Below are 14,822 nucleotides of genomic sequence, written 5' to 3'. Positions count from 1 at the left end.
ATTCTGACTTTATCTCAAAATTGAGTGTAGCAGAGCTGGGAGCTGTCCCTGCCCACACCAGGCTTTAAATAGGGATTGTGCATTGACTGTAAGGGGTGCTTCACACATAGCGAGATCGCTACCGAAATCGCTGCTACGGCACGGTTTTTGTGACGCAGCAGTGACCTCATTAGCGATCTCGCTGTGTGTGACACTGAGCAGCGATCTGGCCCCTGCTGCGAGATCGCTGCTCGTTACACACAGCCCTGGTTCGTTTTCTTCAAAGGCGCTCTCCCGCTGTGACGCACAGATCGCTGTGTGTGACAGCGAGAGAGCGACGAAATGAAGCGAGCAGGAGCCGGCATCTGGCAGCTGTGGTAAGCTGTAACCAGGGTAAACATTGGGTAACCAAGGTGGTTACCCGATATTTACCTTAGTTACCAGCCTCCGCAGCTCTCACGCTGCCTGTGCTGCCGGCTCCGGCTCTCTGCACATGTAGCTGCAGTACACATCGGGTTAATTAACCCGATGTGTACTGTAGCTAGGAGAGCAAGGAGCCAGCGCTAAGCAGTGTGCACGGCTCCCTGCTCTCTGCACATGTAGCTGCAATACACATCGGGTTAATTAACCCGATGTGTACTGTAGCTAGGAGAGCAAGGAGCCAGCGCTAAGCAGTGTGTGCGGCTCCCTGCTCTCGCGGTTATGATTGCTGCTGCTTCTGCTGTGTTTGACAGCTAAGCAGCGATCATAACAGCGACTTACAAGGTCGCTGTTATGTCACAGAAAATGGTGATGTAACAGCGACCTCGTTGTCGCTGTCGCTTAGTGTGAACCAGCCCTAAGGTGTCAATCACAGCAGGGGGCATGGCAGACTGCTCAATAAACCCTTTAGTATGAGTAAACAATAGTTCACACACAGATAAAAGAAGCACAGATGTTTTTACTTTTTTAACCCTTGCAGCATGCTGTCCTCAGTTTACATTGCAAAATCCTGGTGACAGATTCCCTTTAAGAGAACAGTAACCTCTAAGCTTGCCTCTGCATAAAAAAAAAAATGGTTTTGTAACCAAAATAGTCCACATGAAAAAGTAGAGTGCAGTATAGAATGCCTCAATTGTTTTGTGCTTGAGAGGATATGAGAGGATATAAACACAACTTTCCTTGGTCATTTTTCAGCAATTTATCCCAATAAAATGCATTTTTTTTTTAAGAACCCCAGAATTTTATTAAGGAAATAAGTTGTTCTTTACATTATTAAGGGTGAAGTGTTTGAGTCTATCATTGGAAATAAGCTGCACAAATTAGATCTCTGTGTGGCGAGCACAGCATAAATACTTATGCCAATTCAATGAGCATCAGGACAAACTAAGGGGTACTTTGCACTTTGCGACATCGCTACTGTGATATCGTTGGGGTCAAATCGAAAGTGACGCATATCCGGCGCCGGTAACGACGGCGTAACATGTAAAGCCTAGGAGAGAAGATGAACAAGCGTGAAACAGTCAAAAATCTGTGATCTGTGTCACGTCGTTCATTTCCATAATTTCACTATAACGACAGGTACGATGTTGTTCCTCGTTCCTGCAGCAGCACACATCGCTGTGTATGAAGCCGAGGAACGAGGAACATCTCCTTACCTGCGTCCCGCCTGCAATGAGGAAGGAAGGAGGTGGGCAGGATGTTTACATTGCTTCTATTGGCCGCCTGCCGTGTGACGTCGCTGTGAAGCCGCACGACCCGCCCCCTTAGGAAGGAGGCGGTTCGCTGGCCAGAGCGACGTCGCAGGGCAGGTAAGTGCGTGTGAAGCTGCCGTAGCGATAATGTTCGCTACGGCAGCTATCACAAGAGATCGCATCTGCGACGGGGGCGGGGACTATCGCGCTCGGCATCGCTACAATCGGCTAGCGATGTCGCAGCGTGCAAAGTGCACCTTAGAGTTTGCCCTCAACTAGGCAAACACTTCAGAGTTCTTGGAAATTAATTTTGACAGTAGAATCTGATAGTTACTGCAGCATGATGGTGCAAACACTCAATTTGGGGCTGCCCTGCAGGATTTTGGCTTGTGCAGCTCACCCTCAAAAAATTCACTACAAATTCTTAATTGTTGCAAAGTTGCCCGAGGATAATGTGAGACTATCGGTCAGATAGAAACTCTGCTGAAAGTCGACTTTGCCACATGACAATAACCCAAAACATAATAGTAAATCCATGAGAAATGGTGGGGAAAAAAGTATTGGGTCTATCTCATACAAAAAACCTCTAAAAATTGCTAGAAAATGTCTCTTTATGGTAGACCATTTTAGGAGATGCAAGCTGGTGCTTGTTTCTGCCAAAGGAGACAATAGATGGTAATGGAGCCAGTAATGAACTTTATTCACATACGAGAAATACATATCAGTAAACTGTTGATCAAATTAACTTGTACTCTAGAGAAACTAAAAAAGGGCCTTTATTCCACCCCCTGGTCACTGTGCCGCCGCTCTGGCACTGCTCCAATGTTTGTTGAGGTCCTTTAGCGATGACATCATGTCTATAGCGCTTGTGACCACTGCACTCAAACTGCCACTTGTCAACAGAACCGCCGTGTCCAGTGATTGGCTGCAGCACTGTAAATATGATGTAATTGCAGCCACTAACAAAGAGCAGGGCAGCAAGGAAGAGGCAGCATTGGACCCGTGGATGATGAGTAAAAGCTCAGTTTGTTATATGTGTGATGGTGGAATATGGGGGGTTGTGTATAATTTTGTGTAGGTTCGTATTTTAGGCGTGGTGCTCTGTCCATTCTGTGTATTCCTTGTGTGTACATTGTCCTGTTTGCAGATTAGTCACCCCCTGCTGGGCTTTTGTCCCTAAGTCTAGGGGAGAGTGCCTGGGATCCACCCAAACTCTCTGCTTACCTGGGAAATTATTCAGTCTGGCCAAGAACTTCAAGAGAGAAGCAGGAAGATTAATCCTCTGTGGGAGAGGCTCCCCAGAAATCGGACATTTATCGTTTACTGGACTGTATCCGTGTTTCTGGACTATTTTACCCTGTGTGGTGGATTATTTTATGGACCTTCTGATTTTGCTTGGAATAAATGTTCTTTGTTTGGATTGGACCTGACATCTAAAGACTTGTGCAGTTTCAAGAAACTGGATATTGTCCTGGACCAGGCCTGTATTTGCCACTAGCACTCAAGTTCCAGTGACTAGGGCAAGATGCAGGGGGTTTTGCCAACTGCCAACGTGAAAAAATAGTAACAAATATTTGTTAGCCCCTCGCTCCTCCACCAAACGGAATAGCAAAACCAGAATCTTTGCAGAGGGGCTGAGGGATTGTAGTTTTCATCCATTCATCTGCATTTGCATTTTTAAGATGCAAATACAAACACTCATGTGAATGACTGTATTTCTGGCTTTAGAGGAGCAATACTCTGCTATCTCTTAACATCACAGCAGCACCACAGAGACGGAAATGATGCACAGTGCAAGAGTGTAGTGCAAGGGAACAATGTGGTGAGGAGTAGTATACAGGAGTGGTAATGGATGGACCCGGACCGTAAAAGTCCAGATCCACACAGTTTCAAAGATACTCTGGTGCCAAACCTGGGTTCGGGATTCTATGTATTGATCCGGATCCGGCACTGGGGAAATGTAAAAAAATAAAGGAAGAATAAAGAAAATAAGAATGACGCCAGTGCATCATACTTACTGAGGCTCCGCTGCGGCTGCACACTGCTCGGATGGCTTCTCCAACTCTTGGGCCGCTCATTATGGCTCATCCATATGCACTTCTTTCCCCGCCCACCATCCATCCTGACATGTGATTGGTTGCAGTCAGATGCGTCCTCCAGCCTGTGTGACAGCCTATGACTGCAACCAATCACAGATGCTGTCTGCAGGTCAGTATTGTGGTATAAAAATGAATAAATAAAACATTTGGCATAGGGTCCCAGCATAATATGATACCCAGCACAGATAAAGCTCACAGCTACAAGCTGCAGCCCCCAGCCATGTGCTATTCTTCACTGTGTATCAAAATAGGAGGAACCGCATGCAGCTTTTTTTAATGATTTAAATAAATAAGCAAAATGGCATGCGGTCCCCCCAATTTTGATATCCATCCATGATAAAGCCCAAGAGCTGGGGGCTGATATTCTCAGGCTGGGGAAGCCCATGCTTATTGGGCAACCACCAGCCTAAAAATAGCAGCTTGCAGCCACCAAGGATTGTCGCACCCATTAGATGCGACAATCACGGCGCTTTACCTGGCTTTTCCCAATTGCCCTGGTGCGGTGGCAATTGGGGTAATAAGGGGTAAATAACAGCCTACAGCTCCCACAAAACCCTATGGGTATGCATAATACTATGTAATACTATATGCAGCTGCATAATAATATATAGGGGTGCATAATCCTATATGGGGCTGCATAATAGTTTTATAAGGGTGTATAAAACTATATGGAGGCTGTGTAATACTATATGGGGTTGTATAATACTAAATGGAGGTGCACAATATTATATGAGGGTGAATAATACTATATGAGGGTGCATGATAATATATAGGGCGGCATAATACTATTTGGGGGTCCAAAATGCTATATGTTGTGCTGCTTATACTATGTGGGGCTTCATAATACTATGTGGGCTGGATAATACTATATGGGGCTATATAATGCTACATGGAGGTGGATAATGATATATGGAGCTGCATAATACTATATGGGCTGCATAAAAATATATGAGGTGCATAATACTATATTGGGGTGCATATTACTATATAAGGGTACATAGTTTTATACAGCCACACATAGTACTATGTGGTGCATAATACTATATGGGGTGCAAATAGCATAATATATGGGGTGGCATAATACTATGTGGGGTGCATAATGTTATATGGGGTACATAATGCTATATGGGGTACATAATGCTATATGGGGTGCATAATGCTATATGGGAGTGCATAATACTATATGGGGGCTGCATAATACTATATAGGGCTGCATAATAATATATGGGGTGCATAATACTATGCGGTGCTGCATAATAGTATATGGGGGTGCATAATACTATAGGGGTACATAATACTATAGTGGTGCATAGTACTATATGGGGCTACATAATACTATATGTGAGCTGCATTATACTATCTAGATGAATATTTTTGCATTTTATGGCTAGATAAATACTTTATGGTCTATTTTTATATTTTTGGGTCTTTTTGAATTTGTGATTTTACCTGAGCAGCGTATACTCCCCTATTTAATTAATATATCAAGAACATGTGGGTTGGTTCGCTGCTTAGTAAAAACATTCATAAATATCCTTTCAGCCTTGTATTGACTATGACCTGAGGAAGGCGTCTCACTGAAACGAGTTGTGGTATACATCTGCCATTCATCAGGGTGCACAAGCTGGTGTCTTTACTTGCAAGATGCATATATATATTTTTTTAATCAAGTTGAAATAAATAAAGTAGAATTTTTATTTATCCTCTGAAGTCCAGCTGGATTTTCCTTACTACTTTGTTTCATAATACTATAGTGGTGCATAGTACTATATGGGGCTACATAATACTATGTGAGCTGCATTATACTATATGGGGTGCATAATAATATATGTGGGATGCACTATATTATACAGCGTGCGTAATATTAATGGGGCTGAATAATACTTTATTGAGCAGCATAATACTATATAGAGCTGCATAATACTATATGGAGCTGCATAATACTATATGGGGGTGCATAATACTATATGGAGCTGCAAAATACTGTATGGGGGTGCATAATGCTATATTTGGAGCTGCACAATACTATGTTTTGGCTGCATAATACTATATGGGGGTGTATAATACTATAAGTTGGTGCATAATACTATATGGAGCTACATAATACTATATGGGGGTGTATAATTCTATATGGGGCTGCATAATTATGCAGCCCCACATACTACTATGTGAGTCTGCATATTACTATATGGAGCTGCATAATACTATATGGGGGTGCATAATACTAAACTATAATAATATATATACATATAATACTATATGAGGTCAGCATAACATTATATAGGACTGCATAATGCAATATAGGGCTCCATAATGCTATATGGGGTGAATAATACTATGAGGTGGATAGTGCTATATGGGGCTGCATATCACTATATTGGCGCTGCATAATGGCGGGTGCTTATTACTATATGTGACTTAATGCTATAATTGGGCTGCATAATACTATATGGGGTTGTGTACAGCTATATGCGGGAGCATAATACTCTATGTACCTGCATACTACTGTATTGGGGTGCATAACGTGAGGCTGCATAATACTATGTGGAAGCTGAATAATGCTATATGGAGCTGCATAATACTATGTGTAGCTGCATAATACTATATGGATCTGTATAATGCTATATGGAAATGCATAATACTATATGGGATGTATAATACTTTATGGGGGTGTATAATGCTATATTGCGCTGTACTATATTTGGAGCTGCATAATACTATGTGGGCCTGCATAATACTAGATGGGGCTGCATAATACTATGTGGGGGCTGTATAATACTATATGGGGGTGCATAATGCTATATGGAGCTGCATAATACTACATGGGGCTGCATAATACTTTATAGGGGTGCATAATACTATACAGTGCTTCATAATGCTATGATGCAACATAATGCTATGTGGAGCTACATAACACTATGTGGGGCTGCATAATACCTATGGGGCTGCATTATGCTATGTGAGGCTGCACACTATTGTACGGGGCTGCATAACAATATGGGGGTGCATACTACTACATGAAGCTGCATAATATTATGGGGCTGCATAATGCATACTACTACATGAAGCTGCATAATATATGGGGCTGCATAATACTATATGGTGGTGCATAATACTATATGGGGTGCATAATACTATGTGGGGTGCATAATACTATGTGGGGCTGCATAATACTATATGGGGCTGCGTAATGCTATGTAAGGGCTACATATTATATGGGGCTGCATAATCATATATGTGGCTGCATAATAGTATATGGTGGTGCATAATACTATATGGGGTGCATAATACTGTATGGGGGTGCATAATGTTATATGGGGTGCATAATACTATAATGAGATGCATATTAGTATATGGGGCTGCATACTACTAAATGAGGTCAACATAACATGACACCTAACATAACACGTGCGGTGTCACACTTTTAAGTCATAGATTAGGGACCCACTCAGAGGTTTGCTGTAACATGGCAGTGGGCTACATACAGTCTGATCAGAATGTTAAACTAGGAACCTCATGTTCTAGTATTTAAGTTTTGCCTAGCGGCTTTAGATCAAAGTATAATTTTGGGATGTGTGATTTCATGTCTTTTTCTTCAGGTGTGCAGTATTTTACATGGGGGCTGCATAATACTACAAGGAGCTGCGCAATACTATATAGGGGTAATAATACTATATGGAGCTGAATAATACTAGGTGGAACTCCATAATACTATGTGGGGCTGCATAATACTATATGGGGCTGCATAATACTATATGGGGGTACATAATGCTATATGGGGTGCATAAAACTATATGGGGCTGCATAATACTATGTAGGGCTGCATAATACTATGTGGGGCTGTATAATACTAAATGGGAATGTATGATACTTTATGGAGCTGCATAACACTGTATGGAGCTTCAAAATACTATAATCCATAATGCTATATGGTGTTGCATAATACTATATGGAGCTGCATACTCCTATTTGGGGCTGCATAATACTATATGAGGGTGCATAAAGCTATATGGAGCTGCATAATACTGTATGGGGGTGCTAATACTATATTATGGAGGCTACATAATACTATATGGGCCGCAGAATACTATATGTGGGTGCATAATACGATTTGAAGCTGCATGATACTTTATGGGGCTGCATAATACTATATGGGATGCATAATGCTATATGGAGGTGCATTACACTATGTAGGGATGCATAATACTATATGGGGTACATAGTACTATATGGGAGTCCATAAAACTATACAGGACTGCATAATACTATATGAGGGTGCATCATTTTATATGGGGCTACATAATGCTACCATATATGAGGGTGCATAATTCTATATGGGGGTGTATAATATTATATTGAACTGCATAATGCTATATGGGGACTGCATAATATTATATGGGGCTGCATAATGCTATATTGGGCTGCATAATACTATATGATGGCTGCATAATACTATATGGGGGCTGCATAATACTATATGGAGCTACATAATACTATATAGGGGCATAATAATATATGGAGCTGGATAATACTGTGTGGAGCTCCATAATACTATGTTGGGCTGCATAATACTATATAGGGTGCATAATACTATATGGGGCTGCATGATACTATGTGGAGCTGCATAATACTGTTTGGAGCTTCAAAATACTATATGGTATTGCATAATACTATATGGAGCTGTATAATCCTATATAGGGGCTGCATAACACTATTTGAGGGTGCATAAAGCTATATGGGGGTGCAAATACTATATGGGGGCTTCATAATACTATATAGGCTGCAGAATACTATATGTGGGTGAATAATACTTGTAAAGGGCCATGGAATAAATGGCGCTATTATAATAAATAATAATAATGCTATATAAGGGCTGTATAATACTACATGGGGGTACATAATGCTGTATGGAGCTGCATTATACTATATGAGAGTACATAATACTATATGGGGGCATAATACTATATGGGGCTGCACAATACTATATGAGGATGCATAATTCTATATGGATCTGCCTAATACTATATGGCAGTTCATAATACTATATGGGGTGCATAATGCTACAGTATATGGAGCTGCATTATACTATGTGGGGCTGTGTAATACTGTATGGGGGTGCATAACACTATATGGGCTACATAATGCTATATAGGGACTTCATAAAGCTGTATGGGGCTTCATAATACTATATAATGGTGCATAGTATTATATGGAGCTGCATAATACTATATGGGGGTGCATAATTCTATATAGGGCAGCATAATGCTATATGGGGAATGCATAATATACGGAGTTGTAGAATATTATATGGGGCTGCATGATATGTGGGTCTGCAAAATACTAGATGGGAGTGTATAATACTTTACGGAGCTGCATGACCCTATATAGAGGCTGTATTATTATTATTATTACTTATTATTAGAGCGCCATTTATTCCATGGCGCTTTACAAGTGAGAGAGGGTATACGTACAACAATCATTAACAGTACAAGACAGACTGGTATAGGAGGAGAGAGGACCCTGCCCGCGAGGGCTCACAGTCTATAGGGAATGGGTGATGGTACAATAGGTGAGGACAGAGCTGGTTGCGCAGTGGTCTACTGGACTGAGGGCTATTGTAGGTTGTAGGCTTGTAGGATGTCGGTCTTGAGGTTCCTCTTGAAGCTTTCCACGGTAGTGGAGAGTCTGATGTGCTGAGGTAGAGCGTTCCAGAGTATGGGGGATGCACGGGATAAAGCTGTATAAAGCTATATAGGGCTTCATAATACTATATGAGGCTGCATAATACTATGAGGAGCTGCATAATACTATATGGGGGTACATAATACTATATGGGGCTGCGTAATACTATGTGAAGTTGCATAATACTATGGGGGATGCATAATACTATATGGGGTGCATAAAACTATATAGGACTGCATAATGCTATATGTAGGTGCATGATACTATATGGAGCTGCATGATACTATATGGAGCAGCATGATACTATATGGAGCTGCATAATATTATATGGGGTGCATATTATATGGGGTGTATAATGCTATATAGGGCTGCATAATGCTAAATGGGGCTGCATATTACTATATGTGGGTACATAATGCTATATGGGGGTGTATAATAAAATCTGGAGGAATATGGGGTGTATTATATGATATCAAAGACTATAGTTAGTGCATTTTAATATATGGAGGACTATGAGAATTGTATTAAAATATATAAAGGAATATACGGTGCATTATACTATATGGAGGACTATACAAGGTCCATTATTATATGGAGGACTACAGGGGGCATTATACTATATGGAGGACTATGTGGGGCACATTTCTATATGGAGGACTTTGTGAGGCCCATTATATTATAAGGAACGCTTTGTGGGTCCATTTTAATATTTGGAGGGTTATGAGGAAGCCTGTTTACTTTATCTAGAGTTATTTGAAGGCCATTATACAGTATGCAAGCAGTTATACAGTGTGAAGGTTTGTGTCGGGTCTATCATACTGTGCGGAGGGCTGTGTGGCGGCCATTATACGATTTGGAGGGATAGTAGGGGCCATTATACTGTATGTAAGCCAAGTATATTACATGGAGGGCTGTGTGGTAGTTATATTTTGGGATTTTACGGTGTCTTATTCACCATTCATTGCTGGGGTAGTTGAAGAGGGTGTACAGTAGGGTCATCATACTGTCAGTGTGGAGGGCACTGTGGAGGAATTTAATGTGGGGTATCATACAGTGTTTGTGGGACACTTTTGTTGTCATCATACTTTATGGCTGCAATTAAAGGGGAATCTCAGGACTTCAATAGAGGGGAAATTACTTTGTTCGGGCTATAAAGTTGTGAAATATGCACTTTTGAGACCCAGACAAATATATATATTTGGGGGAAGTGCATTTAATTCTGCCATGGGCGCCCATGATTTCTATGTATGCGCCCTGGGAGTATAAAGGGTGCTTTACACGTTGGGACATCGCTAGCGATGTCGCCCGCCCCCGTCGTTGGTGCGATATGTGGTGATCGCTGCCATGGCGAGCATTATCGCTATGGCAGCGTCACACGCACATACCTGTTCTGCGACATCGCTGGAGACGCCAAACAATCCCTCCTTCAAGGGGGAGGTGCGTTCGGCGTCACAGCGACGTCACAAAACGGCCGGCCAATAGAAGAGGAGGGGAGGAGATGAGCGGCCGGCACATGCCGCCCACCTCCTTCCTTCCTCTTTGTCGGTGGACGCAGGTAAGGAGATGTTCGTCGTTCCTGCGGTGTCACACACAGCGATGTGTGATGCCGCAGGAACAACAAACAACCAGCGGTATGCACCACCAATGATATTTTGAAAAAGAGCGACGTGTCAACGATCAACGATTTTTGACGTTTTTGCGATCGTTGATCGTCGCTTCTTGGTGTCAGACGCGGCGATGTTGCTAACTGCGTCGGCTGTGCGTCACTAACGACGTGACCCCGACGATATATTGGTAGCGATGTCGCAGCGTGTAAAGCACCCTTATGAGTAAGGTCAGGGACCCTTAGATGAGAATCCACAATCCAGCAGTAAAAGAATACAAAAAAAACCTCTGGAGAGGGGCTTTAAGAAGTGTATTACCTTGTATTATACTCTATTACAACTTTTTACCACACAATTGGTGGTCTATTTATTTCAATGTAACTACAAGGTAGGCCCCAAGAATGATTTGTTTTCTAGTAGGCCCAAGGTACTCCAGTCCGATGCTGCAAAGAGTTAATTTGCAGAAGCTGTGTGTACAGGCGTATATGGGGCCATGCAGTTGTTCTGGCACCTGTTCTCAGCCCATGTCGGCACCTAGGGCCTCGGAGGGCAGTTTGTTCAGCTGGACACTGGCCGCAGACAGCAGGCGTCACAATGTCAGCCACTGAGTATTGAAAGGCTCCTTTAGTTTTCTTCAGTCAACTGAAGCTATCAGGTTTACACTGTAAATCTTTTTTCTTGCTTTATATTCAGAAGCCATTTTAGTCTTGTCGTAAGTACCGAACCCCTCAAATTTACTACCACCCGATAAATGTGATTTACACTGAGAAATTAAAAAAAAAAACAAGACTGATGCCAATAACATTATTTATAATGCAGTTATACAAACGACCAATGGGAATACAGTTAATGCAAAAATATGGCGGGTAATACAATGGTAGATATAACCCCCAGCGGAAGACATCCCACAAAATAATACACTCTTCACACACGACTGCTGGTGTTCATCGGGAAAGTGGTGAAGATCACTGTTCACACAGGCGGGAGAGGGGTTTCGAACCGTTTCGGTGACTTGAGATGAAGCTTTCTTCAAGTTGTTGAGGGTCCATATCTTTAGCTCAACAAAGCGACTTGCCTGCACGTGCGTATTCTGCACAGGTCCTGCCCAAGTTAACCCCCTGGAGCAGCAAGTCTGTTACCTTGTCAAGTCCCACACAGGTGGTGAGGGGGGCCAGAAAGCCATACAGACCTCCAAATAAGATACTGAGGGGCCAGCCCACGAAAATCAGGACTATAATCCAAAAAATGCACCACAGAATGCAAGAACAACTGGCCATTGTGGATCTGTGGAGAAAAGGATATAGATGGTGAATAACACAATAAATGACTATGTAAAATAACAAATAAAATAAACACAGAGTAAAGCTAGAACACATATCTTATACAAGTATAAGGGGGGCTTTACACATTGCGACATCGCTTCCGAAATATTGTCGGGGTCACGTCGTTAGTGACGCACATCCGGCACCGGTAGCGACATCGCAACGTGTAAATCCTAGGTGCGACGATAAACGATCGCAAAAGCGTCGAAAACCGGTGATCTGTGTCATGTCGCTCATTTTCATAATGTCGGGTCGACCGCAGGTACGATGTTGTTTGTCGCTCCTGCAGCTCCACACATCACTCTGTGTAAACCCGCAGGAGCGACAAACATCACCTTACCTGCGCCCCGACGGCAATGCGGAAGGGAGAAGGTGGGCGGGATGTTATGTCCCGCTCATCTCCGCCCCTCCGCTTCTATTGGCCGGCCGATTAGTGACATCGCGGTGACGCCGAACGCACCTCGCCCTTGAAGGAGGGATAGTTCGGCAGTCACAGCGACGTCGCCGAGCAGGTATGTGCGTGTGAAGCTGCCGTAGCGATAATGTTCGCTACAGCAGCAATCACCACATATCACATGTGCGACGGGGGCGGGTGCTATTGTGCTGGACATCGCAACGTGTAAAGCTTGCCTAGGAAGAGATAAAAAAAATCCAATTTATTTGCCAAACCAAAAGTATCATGGCCCTAGAAGATGGTAAGAGATAACCCGCCCCTTATACGTATATTTTTCAATGTGTACACATAAAGTGTTGGTAGAATTGCTGCACATGTAGCATATTTGGTAAATCTGCAGTGTAATATAGTACCAAAATAGGTAGATAAAGTCTAAATAAAAAATATCTACTCCCAGTGGGAATTTTCCACCCCTAGATCGACTTGCATTGCAGATCTCAAAATGTTAATTCTTGTGACAGACATGCATAGAAGAATTCATCTCCTTCAATGTTGAAGGGTGAAATCTGCACCAAATCTGCAACAAAATCAGCACGCTTTTTTTTAAAAAAAAAAAACAAAACAAAAACTGGCATGCTATGGATTTAATGGGAACATTTCATCAGCTTTTCCCTGTATCAACTATAACCACCACCTTTCACCTTTTGCTCCCATTTTTCATGAGCTGACATAAAATGTCTTTTTTAATTAAATATTGTTCACAAATTTGTCTAAATATGTGTCAGTGAGTCCTTCTCTTTTGCTGAGATAATCCGTCCACCTCACAGATGTGGCATATCAAGATGCTGATTAGATAGTATGATTTTTGCACAGGTGTGCCTTAAGCTGGTGTCACACATAACGACGACGACGACAACGACGTCGCTGCTACGTCACCATTTTCTGTGACGTTGCAGCGACGTCCCGTCGCTGTCGCTGTGTGTGACATCCAGCAACGACCTGGCCCCTGCTGTGAGGTCGCCGGTCGTTGCTGAATGTCCAGCTTCATTTTTTGGTCGTCACTCTCCCGCTGTGACACACACATCGCTGTGTGTGACAGCGAGAGAGCGACGAAATGAAGCGATCAGGAGCCGGCACTGGCAGCTGCGGTAAGCTGTAACCAGCGTAAACATCGGGTAACCAAGGGAAGACCTTTCCCTGGTTACCCGATGTTTACGCTGGTTACCAGCCTCCGCTCTTGCTGCCAGCGCCGGCTCCTGCACTGTGACATGTGGCTGCAGTATGCATCGGGTAATTAACCCGATGTATACTGTAGCAAGGAGAGCAAGGAGCCAGCGCTAAGCAGTGCGCGCGGCTCCCTGCTCTCTGCACTGTGACATGTAGCTGCAGCACACATCGGGTTAATTAACCCGATGTGTACTGTACCTAGGAGAGCAAGGAGCCAGCGCTAAGCAGTGTGCGCGGCTCCCTGCTCTCTGAACTGTGACATGTAGCTGCAGCACTCATCGGGTTAATTAACCCGATGTGTGCTGCAGGAGAGCAAGGAGCCAGCGCTAAGCGCGGCTCCCTGCTCTCTGAACATGTAGCACAGCGACCTTATGATCGCTGCTTCTGCTGTGTTTGACAGCTAAGCAGCGATCATAACAGCGACTTACAAGGTCGCTGTTACGTCACCGAAAATGGTGACGTAACAGCGACGTCGTTGTCGCTGTCGTTTAGTGTGAACCCAGCTTTAGGCTGGCCATAATAAAAGGCCACTCTAAAATGTGCAGTTTTATCACACAGTACAATGCCACAGATGTTGCAGGTTTTGAGGGATCGTGCAATTGGCTGCTGACTGCAGGAATGCCCACTAGACCTGTTGACCGTGAATTTAATGTTCATTTTTCTACCATAAGTCATCTCTGAAGGCATTTCAGAGAATTCCCAGTATATCAAACTGGCCTCACAACCACAGACCACGTGTAGCTATACCAGTCAAGGACCTCAACATCCAGCATCTTCACCTTCAAGATCGTCTAAGACCATCCACCCAGGCAGCTGCTACAACAACTGTGCATAACCAAAGA

General features: G+C 43.1%; 2 long non-coding RNA genes across 2 annotated transcripts in view; one reads left to right on the top strand and one right to left on the bottom strand.

Moving 5' to 3' along the window:
- Nucleotides 1–14,822, top strand: part of LOC142258135 (uncharacterized) — a 426,802-nt gene that overhangs the window by 308,711 nt on the left and 103,269 nt on the right. The gene's annotated exons all lie outside the window — the stretch shown is intronic.
- The window catches only part of LOC142257785 (uncharacterized), a 37,389-nt gene continuing 34,393 nt past the window's right edge, over nt 11,827–14,822 (bottom strand). The window contains exon 2 of the long non-coding RNA XR_012727654.1: nt 11,827–12,321. This is a non-coding gene — a long non-coding RNA (uncharacterized LOC142257785). The remainder of the gene's footprint in view (nt 12,322–14,822) is intronic.

The sequence above is a fragment of the Anomaloglossus baeobatrachus genome, chromosome 12, assembly GCF_048569485.1.
Source record: "Anomaloglossus baeobatrachus isolate aAnoBae1 chromosome 12, aAnoBae1.hap1, whole genome shotgun sequence".
Taxonomy (NCBI): domain Eukaryota; kingdom Metazoa; phylum Chordata; class Amphibia; order Anura; family Aromobatidae; genus Anomaloglossus; species Anomaloglossus baeobatrachus.
This window is presented reverse-complemented; position numbering and strand designations above follow the sequence as displayed.